This window comes from Hyla sarda, chromosome 6 (assembly GCF_029499605.1).
Source record: "Hyla sarda isolate aHylSar1 chromosome 6, aHylSar1.hap1, whole genome shotgun sequence".
Lineage (NCBI taxonomy): Eukaryota > Metazoa > Chordata > Amphibia > Anura > Hylidae > Hyla > Hyla sarda.
In genome coordinates this window covers 248,937,396-248,948,580 of record NC_079194.1, presented here as the reverse complement: position 1 = coordinate 248,948,580, position 11,185 = coordinate 248,937,396, and the positions used below count along the sequence as shown (strand labels likewise).

At 44.8% G+C, this 11,185-nt stretch overlaps 1 pseudogene; it reads right to left on the bottom strand.

Moving 5' to 3' along the window:
* Positions 1-9,959: 9,959 nt before the first annotated feature.
* Positions 9,960-10,122, bottom strand: LOC130277903 (U2 spliceosomal RNA; annotated as a pseudogene).
* Between the last annotated feature and the right edge of the window lie 1,063 nt (positions 10,123-11,185).

Below are 11,185 nucleotides of genomic sequence, written 5' to 3'. Positions count from 1 at the left end.
CTGATTTGGATGTAAATAACCTCAAATTAAAGTTGACAATCTTCAGTTAAAGCAAATCTTGTTTATTTAATTTCAAATCCATTGTGGTTGTGTATAGAGCCAAAAATGTTAGAATTGTGTCGATGTCCCAATATGTATGGACCTGACTGTATATACATGCACTATAATAATATAATAAGAGATAGGCTATAAGTATACAAAAACATGAAAAACAAAAAGAATTCATATGGGGCTTAAAAAAGGGGATAGATTAACATGATCATTGAAGCCAGCAGGACCCTGGGCATTACACTTCAGGATCCAGCGGGCCTCTCGTTGCAGCAATAAAGTATGTCTATCGCCTCCTTGTTCAGGTTGTAAAATCATTTCTAAACCTCCAACTTTAAAAACATTAACATTATTGGCATGACAAGTAGAGAGATGCTGTGATAATCTGGGAATTCCATGTCCAGCTTTTATAGTATATAAATGCTCTCTAAAGCGTGTCCGCAGGTGCCATTTAGTCTTTCCAATGTAAAATCTATTGCATGGACATATAATGTAATAAATCACGAGAGTACTTTTACAGGTGCTTAATTGTGTTATCTTATTTTGATTGAAAGAGCTTTATTTTCCGTTCAGTCATTACAAGTCGTACAATAAATTACAGTCACACAAAGCATGATAGTACAATACACAGCAAAGGTTCCCTAAGCTATACATCGCACACCATGCTACTCTAACATTCAGCTCAATCCTGCAATAGAAAGGCACAAGAGATCAAACAAAAAACAAATAATACAATCTGTGATCGGGGTAGGGGTGTGGGCGACTATGTGGGGGTAGGGAGGGGGCGGATCACAGGGCCAAACTGTTGGGCTGTATCTTCAGGGAGACATGGGAGAAGGAGAGGGGTCTTCACTCCTCTTCTTCCTCATCAACGGCCGAGCTGTCCAAGATGGAATAGTCTCTAAGCAGGTTCTTGATGAACCTGCGGCAGTCCCGGACGGACATGTTTTCCCTGTTGATCACGAGGCGGTTCCTGGCAAGCCACACTGCGTCCTTAAAACAGTTCATAAGGCGCCAGGCCTCCTGGATGGCCTCCACGTCGTGGGTCCCAGGGAACAGGCCGTAAAGCACCGAATGGTACGATAGGCAGCTCCTGGGCACTGAGTCTCTGAGTTCATGTTCTAGGGCGTCCAACAGACCCTGTGCAAAGGGGCACTGCCAAAACACGTGGAAAGATGTTTCCTCCACATAGGGGCAACGGGGGCAGTACCGGGTCTTGCACAGGTTGCGGGCATGCATGAATGACCTGAGAGAGAGACCTCCCATGACGGCCATCCACGACAAGTCCTTGTGTCCATTGGTAAGCCGCATTGAGGCCACATTGTTCCAAACTGTCTCTGCAGCGGCTGCGGGGAGTCCCGGAACCAGCTCGGTCAAGTCCTTAGCTCGGATGAGCTTGTGGATTGTCTTCGGCTTCCATAGGTCGGGTTTCAGTCCTTCCAGCTGGTGCTCCCTCACAAACCGGACAACATCCCCATAGAACCAGGGAGTGTTCCAGTTGTAAGGGATGGAGCTGTCCCACTTGTCCCAGCCCAGCTGTCTCCAGAGGGGCATGAGAAGCAAGCGAGACATGGACCTGCCCGCTGAGCCAGTCTTTTCAACAAGAGTCCGCTGCACCGTGACACATGCAAAGGAGGCCCTCAGCAGAGCGGGGATGTCGGGTATTCCCTTCCCACCCTTGCGGGGTTCCTTGTACATCACGGTCCTCTTGACTCTGTCCATTTTGCCCCAGACGAAGCCAAACATTGTCCGGGTGATGGCCTTGCAAACGGTGGTATGGGGAGGCCAGGCCTGTGCGGTATATTGGAGCACAGGCAAAACTTCACTCCGCAGGACAAGTGCCTTGCCTTCCATCGTGAGCTTTCTGGAGCTCCACAGTCCGATCTTCGAGTTTATCCTTCCTAGTCGGTCTTGCCAAGACTTAAGGGCCGCTCCTTCCTTCCCGAACCAGACTCCAAGAATTTGAATGAAGTCCGGCTTAATAGTAAAGGGGAAGGGGGCGGAAGAAGCCAGGTGCCATTCCCCGAAGAGCATGGCCTCCGACTTCCCGCAGTTGACTTTTGCCCCCGAAGCTCTGCCGAAGTCCTCGCAGGTCTGGACGAGTGCAGTCACCGAACGCTGGTCAGCGCAGAAGACGGTCACGTCGTCCATGTAGAGCGAGCACTTGACCTCGTGGCGATCTGGTCCTGGTGCGGTGATCCCTCTGATCTCTCCATTCTGCCGGATAGTCTCAGCGAAGAGCTCTATAACACAAACAAAAAGGAGAGGTGAAAGAGGGCAGCCTTGTCTAACCCCTGAAAGAATAGAAAAGGGGTCAGTCTTCCAGCCGTTCACCAACAACGTGCTGTAAATGTCAAAATACATAACGTTAACAAAAGAGCAAAACATCTTCCCCAGACCCAGCCTGCGCAAAACCCTGTCCATGAATGCGTGGGAGACACGGTCGAACGCCTTCTCCTGATCTAAGCTGACCAGGGCGGCGCGGCCCCGCGGTCCTGGATGTAATGGACCGTGTCTCTCACAAGGGCAAGGCTGTCGGCAATCCTGCGGCCAGGAATGCTGCAGGTCTGGTCCGGATGGACGATCTGCCCCATGACAGGTTTCAGCCTGTTGGCCAGCACCTTGGCGAGGATCTTGTAGTCCACGTTCAGGAGAGAGATGGGACGCCAGTTTTTCAGGTCACATCTCTCCCCCTTCCGCTTATACAAGATCGTGATCATCCCTTCCCTCAACGACGGAGGCATTCTGCCCCCCACCACCATCTCCTCGTACACCTCCAACAGGTCCGGACAGATCAGGTCACCCAGCGCTACGTAGAGCTCGGCCGGGAGACCGTCACTGCCCGGGGTCTTGCCGGGCTTAAATGATTTAGCGGCAGAGAGCAGCTCCCCCACCGTCAAGGGATCGTCCATAGCCGCCGCACCTGCGGGATCAACAACGTTAGTGACACCTGACAGGAACCTCTCGGCAGCTTCGGGGTCGGATGACTTGGGGGCGTAGAGGTTGCTGTAGAAGTCGTGGACGACCCCCATCACTTCCTCCTTGCCGCTCCTCATGTGTCCGGTCTCATCTCGTAGCTCAGTCAGGGGCGTGTGGCCGGCATGGAGCTTCCTGAAAAAGAAAGAGTTACATTTCTCACCCTTCTCCAGGTTCTCCACCTTGGAACGAAAGACGATTCGCTTGGATTCCTCCTCAAAGTGCCTTTTCAAGCTCTTTTTGGTCTCCTCCAGCTCCTCCCTGACGTCCCAGCCACACTGGAGCAGGTCCTGCAGGGACCGCAGCTCGCGCTGCAGTTTCCTCAAGTCCCACTTCTTCGCACACGCCTGTTGTCTGCCTTTTGCCTGAAAGAAACAACGGAATTCGACTTTAACATATTCCCACCAATTCCCACAATTTTATTGTGTTGTCAATTTAAATATTTAACTGGGTGTTATTAAAGGGGTACTCCGGTGGAAAAACATTTTTTTAAATCAACTGGTGCCAGAAAGTTAAACAGATTTGTTAATTACTTATATTAAAAAAATCTTTAGCCTTCCAGTACTTATTAGCAGCTGTATGCTATAGAGGAAATTATTTTCTTTTTGAATTTCTTTTTTGTCTTGACCACAGTGCTCTCTCTTGACACCTGATGATCGTATCAGGAACTGTCCAGAGCAGGAGAAAATCCTGATAGCAAACCTATGCTGCTCTGGACAGTTCCTGACATGGACAGAGGTGTCAGCAGAGAGCACTGTGGACAAGACAAAAAAGAAATTCAAAAAGAATAGAATTTCCTCTTTAGTATACAGCTGCTAAAAAGCACTGGAAGGGTAAGGATTTTCTAATAGAAGTCATTTACAAATCTGTTTAACTTTCTGGCACCAGTTGATTTAAAAAACAAAAAAATGTTTTCCATTGGAGTACCCCTTTAAAGGAGAAGGCAATGTTTAGAAATGTTCCTTTGGAAGTCTGTAGCATTTTGTGTGTCTCTATGGTCGCAAGTTTCTTATATCCTGTATCAATAGTTAATCGAGGATAACCCCTATCACTTAGGTACTGCTTCAAATCATTAGCCTGTTTTTCATAATCAGAAGGATCGCTATTAATCTTTTTTCAGTCTAGTAAACTGACTGTGAGGGATGTTGCGTTTGATATAAGTAGGATGAGAACTATTGTAATGCAATATTGAATTCTTTGTGATTGGTTTCCTATAACTCTCAGTTTTAATCCCATCAGGGTTGGCTACGATTCACATATCTAGGAACTCCAGTTCAGTAACTCCATAGACACTAGTAAAGCTCATATTCATGTTATTAATTTCATTCAAGTATTTTACAATCTGATCAAAGACTTCTTTCATACCTTTCCACACGATCAATATGTTGTCAACATATCTTTTAAACGCCTTAATGTGGATTATTCACTGAGAAGACATATTTAAGCTCAAACACTGCAAGAAATAGGTTTGCATATGTACAAGAGATGGGCGTACCCATTGCAGTCCCGTTTTTTTTGTCTTTACCATTCCTGGTCAAATTGAAAGGTGTTATGGGACAATATGAACTCAATTGCTTCGCAAATAAATTCGGACACTTCAGCAGATTTTTCAGTATGATCTAAAAACAGATGTATTGCTTGTACACCCGCATCATGAGGTATGCAGATATACAGGCTCCCTATGTCTACCGATGTTAGTCGGTAGGTGTTGAAACTCACTGAAAAAATTAAGCACGTTCTTGAAGTCTTTAAGGTATGATGGAATCTCTATTAGAAAAGGGCATAAGGCCCAATCCAAATATTTGTAGGTTTTCTTGGATAGGTAGGGAGTAGTCGTTCGGCAGTCTGCCAATCTAAGATTCCCTTTTTGGTCTATCTCCTAAGGAACGTGCGCAATTTATTCAAAATCTTCTGAGTGGGGTCACCAGGCAGACATTCGCACACCTCTACGTCTGAGAGCTGTTTTTTTGCTTCAGTGTTATATTGCTCTGTACACATAACTAGTGATGAGTGGCATAGGCCATATTCGATTTCGAGATATTTCGCGATTATATGGACGAATATTCGTCATATATTCATGAAATTCGCATATTCGTTATATTCGTTTTTGCGCATATGCGAAAATATATGTGCATATTCGCGAATATTGAGCCCTCCCTTCTATGAAATTTGCATATTCGTTATATTCGTTTTTTGCGCATATGCGAAAATATATGCGCATATTGGCGAATATTGAGCCCTCCCTTCTATAGGGAACTGTGACTAGTGCATTAACTCAGTGATTTTTTGCCTATTAATGCCAATAGGCCCATTGTGGTCAATAGGGATCTCACAGCATGTAAAACAGTAAGATAAGCAGGACCGGCTTGCCAGTACAGTGGATGGGAGACCACCACTGGTTCAAGTCCAGCAGTCGAACAGAGTGTTATAGTGTTATAGTGTTGTGGTTAAATTTTACTTTCCTGGAAAAGCTGCTGAGTTGCCCATAGCAACCAGATTGCTTCTTTCATTCTTCAGAAGGCCTTTTCAAAATTGAAAGACGCATTCTGATTGGTTGCTATGGGCAACTGCACAACTCTTCCTCTACACTGGTTTTGATGAATCTCCCCAATAGAGGGAGATTTATCAAAACCTGTTCAGAGGAAATGTTTCTGAGTTGCCCATAGCAACCAATCAGATCGCTTCTTTCATTTTTCAGAGGCCTTTTCAAAAATGAAAGAAGCAATCTGATTGGTTGCTATGGGCAACTGCACAACTCTTCCTCTAAACTTTCCGCATATGCGCATATTCACGAGTATTGAGCCCTCCCTTCTTTAATGGTATAGGGAACTGTGACTAGTGCATTAACTCTGTGATTTTTTTGCCTATTGAAACTAATAGGCTCTTTGTGGCTCTCACGGAATGTGAAACAGTAAGATAAGCAGGACTGTCTCACAAGCACAGTGGAATGGGAGACCACCACTGGTTCGAGTCCTGCAGTGTAACACAGTGTTTCAGTGCTGTGATTTAACTTTACTTTACTGGAAAAGCAGCTGAGTTGCCCATAGCAACCAATCAGATTACTTCTTTCATTTCTCGCAAGGCCTCTGAAAAAATGAAGGAAACAATCTGATTGGTTGCTATGGGCATCTCAGAAACTTTTCCTCTGGACAGGTTTTGATAAATCTCCCTCTATGGGGGAAATTCATCAAAACCAGTGTAGAGAAAGAGTTGTGCAGTTGCCCATAGCAACCAATCAGATCGCTTCTTTCATTTTTGAAAAGGCCTCCAAAAAATGAAGGAAGCAATCTGGTTGCTTTGGGCAACTCAGAAACTTTTCTAGGAAAAGCTGCTGAGTTGCCCATAGCAACCAATCAGATTGCTTCTTTCATTTTGCAGAGGCCTTGTGAAAAATGAAAGAAGCAATCTGATTGGTTACTATGGGCAACTCAGCAGCTTTTCCAGGAAAGTAAAGTTTATATATTTTTTTTATCTAAGAGCCGAGGAACATGCTCTCGAATCACCCAAAGTGCAAGAAAAAGTGCAAACGTGTTACACTAAAAAAACGTGCACAGAGGATGCGGTCTATCGCAAGCCCTTGTCCTATAGGAGAGAGGCCCCCCCAACAAACCTTACCCTTCACCTCCGGACCAAAAGGTACCTGCGAGGTTCCAGGTTCGATGTCCCTTTTTGCCAAGGCAGAGCCGATAACGGTAGGTACCCTGCCAGAGCAGGAGTACCCAGGGTGTTCGCAGGGAGGTGGGGAACCTAATGGCCACACACACCTCTCCTAAACCGCCAGGAGGGATACCCAGAAGGGCTAAAGCATCCTGACAAATCCTGTTGTGGTGTCCCGGTACCATATTTGTAGTCCCAGAGTCCCTAGGAATGTCGGGGTGCCTCTTCTATAGTTATCCCATTGTCACCCCTTAGTTGGTTCATATTTATATAGAATTTCATATAAATATAAGTATAAATATGTATATATTTAAATGCCTACCTGTTCAGCGTAGCAGGACCTGCGGGTCACGTTATTAGGTTCAGAACTCTATGGTTTTGCTAAAGGACCTTTGGTGGTTCTCATGACTTGTTCACTCACAATGCAATGTAACAGTGAGTGACAGTTGTTATGGACCAATCCAAAACGCCCAGCCCCTGCCCATATAAGGGAGCTGCGCCATCTTGATCGCTCTCCTTTGGATAGGGGATAAGATGTGCAAGCACCGGAGAACCCCTTTAACTCCTTGCCTGCTTTAGATGTTGGGAGGTATAGGGGATCTACAAGCAACGTCTGTTGTTTTTATGCTAACCACTTTTGTTTTCCAGTAACCAAGTTCAAGACATGTGCCTAGCAGGACTGTGCTAAGATTTTTCCAGTTTCAAGTTCAGCAACGTAACCATCAAGCTTTGTGCCTGACCATCAGGTCAAGAGACTCCTAGCTGGTAGGAGATTCGTAAGTTTTGTGCCTGGTTGATTTGGGGCAGCCGTGAAATATAGACTCCTAGTGTAGGTGGACTGTGGATCCATACGCGTCCGTTTTATGTACATAACCCTATATTCATTGGACTCTCTTGGTAAAATTTGCACTTATCAGGTGTATGCGCCTGAACCTTGTTGGAGTGTTAATAAATGTGTAATAAAAATTTATATGGTTCCTGTACACAGAAAAGTAAGTAAAGGTTGTACACGGAAAATTGTCCGCTAGATGCACGTGTACACCAAAAACAAAAGACGTAAACAATTCTTGTACACATGTATATACAAATGTATAAAAATACTAAGGAGGTGTTTTAGTAGTTGCTAAATAGGTGACTCTCCCGGCTCCTCCGAGAGTAGCATTCCAGTCGCCCATCGCTAGCACCTGTCTCAACAAAAATAACAGGGTAACTTACCCTTAAGATAGCAAGACTAACTAGTAAGCAGTACTTGTACACATAGTACTTAAATTGCTCACTTAAATGTACTACCTCATTCTTCTTCAGTACATACACAAAAACAAAAAATATATCTCACATTCAAGGAACATTTAGGAATTGTAGCCTATTGATATCCAATTCCTGTCACTGTTATGTACACTCACATTTCTTTTCTCTGTATTAAGTGTGTGAGATGCTCTACCCGGCCAGTAGATGCTCTTGCGAGCTTAAAATGAAACACGTATTTCTAAAGGTAACCTAGGTAGGTTATACTGTTGTGTTCTAGGTGTAAGTAGCGTGTAGCCAATAGACCCTAGTAACTAACCTTATTGGTAGAGAGCCTCGGGCAAGCCAATATACCCTTCTGTGTACTAACAGGTGACTCATCGTGGCAAAAAGAAAAATGTGGTGAGATTACAAAAATGTCTAGACAGCTTGAGACTAAATGTATAGAAAGCTGTATATAAATGTCTAGTGATCTTTATAAATATCCAAAGAACTGTATATAAATGTATAGTTAGCCTCATAAATGTTATAGAGAGCTATAAAAAAAATGTCTTAGGGGCTAGAAACTAAAGGTTAGATAGCTTCATCAATGTATAGTAAGCTTCAAAATGTATTGTAAGCTTCAAAATGTCTAGATAGCTTCAAAATGTCTAGATAGCTTCAAAATTGTCTAGTGAAGATGCTAGTCAGAGTAACAAGAAAGTATAAAAGTGTTAAATGTTTACTCAGGTTTTGTCAGGATGTATAGAAATTATTAATAATTCTGTCCTAGTCCTAGTTCCTCTGCCTTAAGGGACAGGCGTCGGGGTCGACTTGTTTTAAGTACAGGGGTTTGAGGTGTCCCGGTACCGTATTTCATACTGTACCTTTGTAGAGGTCCCCATAGTCAGAGTCCCTAGGAACGTTGGGGTCCCTCTTCTATAGTTATCCCCTTGTCACCCCTTAGTTGGTTCATATTTATATAGAATTTCATATTAATATAAGTATAAATATGTATATATTTAAATGCCTACCTGTTCAGCGTAGCAGGACCTGCGGGTCACGTGATTAGGTTCAGAACTCTATGGTTTTGCTAAAGGACCTTTGGTGGTTCTCATGACTTGTTCACCCACAATGCAATGTAACAGTGAGTGACAGTTATTATGGACCAATCCAAAATGGCCAGCCCCTATCCATATAAGGGAGCTGCGCCATCTTGATTACTCTCTTGAGTTGCTGATTCTGGAAGAGGTAGGACCTCCGCAGCTTACAAGACAATTTGCAAGGCCAAAGCCTTGCAGGCTCGGCCTCTAACATAGCGGACATACAAAGCAATTCCCCGCTACTCGCCGCAAGATCACTGGACCTAAACGCACCCTTAAATCCAGCGGATCTATTCTACAAAATCTCTAAGAAGCTAAATTGAGCTTATCTGATCCCAACCAACTGTCAATCGCTGCTCAGCCATATCTATAGAGACTCTGTTATCTGGACTGTTACTATTGCTGCATGTACAGAAATTCTTCAGTAAAAGTTCCTGCAAGTTTTCAGTTAACAGTGGTTGTGGACAATCCTTAATTCCACATTCACCTATTGCTCTTGGGAAGGGTGGCAATAGGCCTATCAAGACTACCGTATGTAACCCTCACCCTGGCGTCACGAGTGACAAGGGTTAACAGCGCCCTTTACTATTCTGAACAGCAACACCCTAACTACCCTACACCCCACAAGGCTTTATCCCCCAAGTTTACCATAAAGCAGACACACAGCACGCAAAAAGTGTCACAGTGAGACAAAAAAGGAAATAAATAAGTGAACGTGTGCAGATATACTCCCCCGACATCCGTCTGGATCTATAAAAATGTCTCTGATCCTAGCCAGAAGGCCGGGAATCAAGAGATGTGTGCCACAAGGTGAAGAGATTATGGTGCCCGTGCTTACACTCAGTGAGCCAGTACACCCAGTGAGTTTCGGCACCTCGGGGTCACCACTCCCTGAGGCACAAAGGTACCTCAGCTCTAGACCCTCTCAGCCTCATGGCGAGACCCGGAGGGAGCAGGTCCCATCGGGGCAGCCGTCGAGCTGATTCATCAGAACCAGCCCCGGTACACCTGTCCCCTCAATGCAGCACCCATCCCGGCGTTACTGCCCACCGGTATGAAAAGCTGATAAGAACAGATACTACACTTGATCTTAGCCAAAAGGCCGAGAAGGAAAGTGAAGTTTAACCACAACACTGTAACACTGTGTCCCACCCCAGGACTCAAACCAGTGGTGGTCTCCCACCCACTGTGCTGCCAAGACAGCCTGGCTTAACTTACTGTTTTACATGCCATGTGATGCCCATAGACCACAATGGGCCTATTGGTTTCAAGGGGCAAAAAATCAAAGAGTTAATGCACTGGTCACAGTTCCCTATACCATTAAATAAGGGAGCACTCAACATTCGCGAATATGCGCATATGCAGAAAAAAACAAAACAAATATTCGTTATTACGAATATACAGTGCTATATTTGCAATGTTCGCAAATTCGCAAATATGCGATATTCGCGATTAAAATTCGAATTGAGAATATTCGCGAGCAACACTATCCAGCTATTGTAAAACTACAACTCCCAGAATTAATTGACAGACCTTACATGCTGGGAATTGTAGTTTTGCAACAGCTGGAGGCACACGGGTTGGAATCACTGGGCTAGAGTCTGTTTTCTAACTCAGTGGTTCCCCACCATTGTGCGTACAGCTGTTGTAAAACTACAACTCCCAGCATGTACGGTCTGTCAGTGCATTCTGGGAGTTGTCAAAATTTATTTTGAGTACGGAAATATCCCATATGTGTACGTAAAATGCTCTGTGGACAAACTACATGGCTCAGGAGCGAGAGCACGCCATGTACACTTGAGGCCTAAATTGGTGATTTGCACGGGGTGGCTGATCGTTACAGCGGTTCTGACATGAATGCAAAAAAATAAAACACCCACATGTGACCCCATTTTGGAAACTACACCCCTCACGGAATGTAACAAGGGGTATAGTGAGCCGGGGGTGTGGTTTGGCCGCTGCTGAGTATGGCCGCATGCTAGAACTGCTCCACTAACAGCACCTACTATGCAACGCATATCTCCTTTAAAAGTCACCCCAGCATCTATGGCGACCTCCAGCAGGAAACGGAACGGCAATTTAGGAGATCGACCGTCATTTAAGGACTTTTTTGACCGCTGCAATGTTAAATCCCTTATACCGCTGCCGAAACGCTCCGGGACACAGCGCCTATCCGA